We start from the raw sequence: 5,000 nt of genomic DNA, 5'->3' as shown, positions 1-5,000 counted from the left end.
TTCGCTATCGGTCTCGTGGTCATATTTAGTCTCAGATGGAGTTTACCACCCACTTGGAGCTGCACTCTCAAGCAACCCGACTCGAAGGAGAGGTCCCGCCGACGCTCGCACCGGCCGCTACGGGCCTGGCACCCTCTACGGGCCGTGGCCTCATTCAAGTTGGACTTGGGCTCGGCGCGAGGCGTCGGGGTAGTGGACCCTCCCAAACACCACATGCCACGACAGGCGGCAGCCTGCGGGGTTCGGTGCTGGACTCTTCCCTGTTCGCTCGCCGCTACTGGGGGAATCCTTGTTAGTTTCTTTTCCTCCGCTTAGTAATATGCTTAAATTCAGCGGGTAGTCTCGCCTGCTCTGAGGTCGTTGTACGAGGTGTCGCACGCCACACCGCCAGCCGGCTGTGCACGCTACCGAGAAAGTACCGGTATGCGAACCGCCAGGCGACGGGCGCGCATCGCACGTTTAAGGAGACGCGGCCGGCCCCACAGGCGGCCACGACACTCCCAGGTCTCCGAAGCGGGACAAACGCCGCGCGCTTCAGTATACGTAGCCGACCCTCAGCCAGACGTGGCCCGGGAACGGAATCCATGGACCGCAATGTGCGTTCGAAACGTCGATGTTCATGTGTCCTGCAGTTCACATGTCGACGCGCAATTTGCTGCGTTCTTCATCGACCCACGAGCCGAGTGATCCACCGTCCTGGGTGATCTTTTTCATTTAGTTTCCACTGTCTCTTTCAAGACAGTTGCATAGGCGGGACTGAGGCGTTTGACGGCCCCTGTTCCAGCGTTCCTGTGTCCAACGGCCTCACGGCCGATGGGCGTCGTACGGCTCCACACCGGAGCGGACAGGCACTCGGGCGAAAGTCATTCAAAACCGGCGCCAGGCGCCAGGTGCCGCAGGCCAGCCGCTCCAGAGCTTCAGCGCTCGTACCACACAACATTTTTCCGTTAGTTTTGAGAGGCACGCGTGGTTCCGCACGCGGCGCACGGCTGCTGCCGTACAGGTAGCGTGTTGCGCGACACGACACGCACATCGAAAGACATGCAGTCTAGTCGGTAATGATCCTTCCGCAGGTTCACCTACGGAAACCTTGTTACGACTTTTACTTCCTCTAAATGATCAAGTTTGGTCATCTTTCCGGTAGCATCGGCAACGACAGAGTCGATGCCGCGTACCAGTCCGAAGACCTCACTAAATCATTCAATCGGTAGTAGCGACGGGCGGTGTGTACAAAGGGCAGGGACGTAATCAACGCGAGCTTATGACTCGCGCTTACTGGGAATTCCTCGTTCATGGGGAACAATTGCAAGCCCCAATCCCTAGCACGAAGGAGGTTCAGCGGGTTACCCCGACCTTTCGGCCTAGGAAGACACGCTGATTCCTTCAGTGTAGCGCGCGTGCGGCCCAGAACATCTAAGGGCATCACAGACCTGTTATTGCTCAATCTCGTGCGGCTAGAAGCCGCCTGTCCCTCTAAGAAGAAAAGTAATCGCTGACAGCACGAAGGATGTCACGCGACTAGTTAGCAGGCTAGAGTCTCGTTCGTTATCGGAATTAACCAGACAAATCGCTCCACCAACTAAGAACGGCCATGCACCACCACCCACCGAATCAAGAAAGAGCTATCAATCTGTCAATCCTTCCGGTGTCCGGGCCTGGTGAGGTTTCCCGTGTTGAGTCAAATTAAGCCGCAGGCTCCACTCCTGGTGGTGCCCTTCCGTCAATTCCTTTAAGTTTCAGCTTTGCAACCATACTTCCCCCGGAACCCAAAAGCTTTGGTTTCCCGGAGGCTGCCCGCCGAGTCATCGGAGGAACTGCGGCGGATCGCTGGCTGGCATCGTTTATGGTTAGAACTAGGGCGGTATCTGATCGCCTTCGAACCTCTAACTTTCGTTCTTGATTAATGAAAACATACTTGGCAAATGCTTTCGCTTCTGTTCGTCTTGCGACGATCCAAGAATTTCACCTCTAACGTCGCAATACGAATGCCCCCGCCTGTCCCTATTAATCATTACCTCGGGTTCCGAAAACCAACAAAATAGAACCGAGGTCCTATTCCATTATTCCATGCACACAGTATTCAGGCGGGCTTGCCTGCTTTAAGCACTCTAATTTGTTCAAAGTAAACGTGCCGGCCCACCCAGACACTCAATAAAGAGCACCTTGGTAGGATTTCAACGGGGTCCGCCTCGGGACGCACGAACACGCACGAGGCGGTCGCACGCCTTCGGCTCGCCCCACCGGCAGGACGTCCCACGATACATGCCAGTTAAACACCGACGGGCGGTGAACCAACAGCGTGGGACACAAATCCAACTACGAGCTTTTTAACCGCAACAACTTTAATATACGCTATTGGAGCTGGAATTACCGCGGCTGCTGGCACCAGACTTGCCCTCCAATAGATACTCGTTAAAGGATTTAAAGTGTACTCATTCCGATTACGGGGCCTCGGATGAGTCCCGTATCGTTATTTTTCGTCACTACCTCCCCGTGCCGGGAGTGGGTAATTTGCGCGCCTGCTGCCTTCCTTGGATGTGGTAGCCGTTTCTCAGGCTCCCTCTCCGGAATCGAACCCTGATTCCCCGTTACCCGTTACAACCATGGTAGGCGCAGAACCTACCATCGACAGTTGATAAGGCAGACATTTGAAAGATGCGTCGCCGGTACGAGGACCGTGCGATCAGCCCAAAGTTATTCAGAGTCACCAAGGCAAACGGACCGGACGAGCCGACCGATTGGTTTTGATCTAATAAAAGCGTCCCTTCCATCTCTGGTCGGGACTCTGTTTGCATGTATTAGCTCTAGAATTACCACAGTTATCCAAGTAACGTGGGTACGATCTAAGGAACCATAACTGATTTAATGAGCCATTCGCGGTTTCACCTTAATGCGGCTTGTACTGAGACATGCATGGCTTAATCTTTGAGACAAGCATATGACTACTGGCAGGATCAACCAGGGAGCTGCGTCAACTAGAGCTGAGCAGCCGGCCGCCCGGGAGTGTGTCCCAGGGGCCCGCGCGAACACGCAAGCGTCCGCTCAATTATTCTGCAAACAGGAGGAGGCTGAGCTCCCCTGCACAATACACCTCGAAACCCTCTCAGGTCCCGGCGGCGCGCAGCGCCGTCCTAAGTACTTGGTCGGGTTCGAGAGAGGCGCAATCGCCCGGAGTTAGGCGAGTAGACGCTTTAGGTGCGACCACCCGTGCTCCCAACTGAGCTTGCCGCTGCCGACAGAGGCCCGGGAGCGTGCTGTCGTGGCATTGCCGGCGGGAGACAACACGCGCCACCTACGGTGACCGGCAGCTCCAACGCCAGCGCCACAGAAGGGCAAAGGCCCCACGTGGGTGCCGAAGCGAACTCTCCCAGCACAGCGCACGTGCCAACACGTCTGCACAACTGCGATACAAACCACCAGCGAGAACCGCTGGGGCGACCGAGCAGCAGACGGCGTCGCGGCGCCGAGTGCCGGGCGGCGGCGCATCCTCAACGCACACAGTCCTCAATCGGACCAGCACACTGCAGATGTCCACCGCGCTTCGCACCGGGCCGGCGAGGACCCACTTTGGCTGCACGGCGCCGCGCGCAGGGTGCCCCGGCGCGCAGCTGCGCCGCCTGCCGCGTCCGTCGGCCGGCGCGCCTGCCACTGGGCGCCCCCACCAGCCGGCTGTAGCGCGTGCGCCCACGCACCGCGCGGCCAGCACGCCGGGCGGCCCCCCCTCACCGGCCGGGGACAGTCCCACCCACCCACAGCCGCGTATCGCTTCACACCCAGATTCACATTCACGTTCGTTGGTATGGTGGGGACCGCTTCGTAGCTGTACCGATCGTTGCCCTCACAGATGTACCTCCAGCAAGGACAACCGCACCACAACGGGTTACCAGTTGTTCATTTGCGTAACGTCACCAGTAAACGTACACGTCCATCCCCGTTTGCAAAGTCAACTATTATTGCATGCCTGCCTGTCAGGTGTCAAGACACACTACATCCGCTCACATCCACGCAACAAAATGTGCCCGACTAGAGGGCACGTGGAAGGTGCCCCCGTACGTATGCGATGTCCATTGCGCGACCAACTGTCAACCGGCCTCTGTAGCATGTCGCAGATGTGGAACGCGGGGCACCGTGCTATCACATTGTGTGAGAAGAGACTACTACGTCTGCATACACGCGCCACTACATGAACAGACGGCTCATGCTGATCGCCATCCACTGCGTCCATTACTCCCACACGTCTCTATGGCGTACCACACTGCAATGCAGCTGTTATGGGGAGATGACACGTAGCTGTGTACACAACATTCTGAGCGGGTTGCGGTTGGACAATACATTAATGTAACGTGTCATATGCCAATTACAGAGCAGGGTAAGGCACAACTTGGGTTAGGTTAAGGCACAACTTGGGTTAGGTTAAGGCACAACTTGGGTTAGGTTAAGGCACAACTTGGGTTAGGTTAAGGCACAACTTGGGTTAGGTTAAGGCACAACTTGGGTTAGGTTAAGGCACAACTTGGGTTAGGTTAAGGCACAACTTGGGTTAGGTTAAGGCACAACTTGGGTTAGGTTAAGGCACAACTTGGGTTAGGTTAAGGCACAACTTGGGTTAGGTTAAGGCACAACTTGGGTTAGGTTAAGGCACAACTTGGGTTAGGTTAAGGCACAACGTGGGTTAGGTTAAGGCACAACGTGGGTTAGGTTAAGGCACAACGTGGGTTAGGTTAAGGCACAACGTGGGTTAGGTTAAGGCACAACGTGGGTTAGGTTAAGGCACAATGTGGGTTAGGTTAAGGCACAATGTGGGTTAGGTTAAGGCACAATGTGGGGGTAGATTGCGGTACAAATTGCATTACATTGCGGTGCAAATTGCATTACATTGCGGTGCAAATTGCATTACATTGCGGTGCAAATTGAGTTACATTGCGGTGCAAATTGAGTTACATTGCGGTGCAAATTGAGTTACATTGCGGTGCAAATTGAGTTACATTGCGGTGCAAATT

The 5,000-nt window shown here is 55.7% G+C and overlaps 2 non-coding genes and 1 pseudogene across 2 annotated transcripts; all 3 read right to left on the bottom strand.

Moving 5' to 3' along the window:
- LOC126113316 (large subunit ribosomal RNA) overlaps positions 1–360 on the bottom strand; it is a pseudogene marked incomplete at its 3' end in the record, with an annotated part of 3,477 nt that extends 3,117 nt beyond the window's left edge.
- A 188-nt stretch (positions 361–548) lies between these two features.
- Positions 549–703, bottom strand: LOC126113318 (5.8S ribosomal RNA). The gene has a single exon (XR_007524835.1). It is a non-coding gene; the product is annotated as a 5.8S ribosomal RNA (ribosomal RNA).
- A 353-nt stretch (positions 704–1,056) lies between these two features.
- Positions 1,057–2,965, bottom strand: LOC126113320 (small subunit ribosomal RNA). The gene has a single exon (XR_007524837.1). It is a non-coding gene; the product is annotated as a small subunit ribosomal RNA (ribosomal RNA).
- Positions 2,966–5,000: the final 2,035 nt, after the last annotated feature.

Source organism: Schistocerca cancellata, unplaced genomic scaffold (genome assembly GCF_023864275.1).
Source record: "Schistocerca cancellata isolate TAMUIC-IGC-003103 unplaced genomic scaffold, iqSchCanc2.1 HiC_scaffold_250, whole genome shotgun sequence".
NCBI classification, from domain to species: Eukaryota; Metazoa; Arthropoda; class Insecta; order Orthoptera; family Acrididae; genus Schistocerca; species Schistocerca cancellata.
This window is presented reverse-complemented; position numbering and strand designations above follow the sequence as displayed.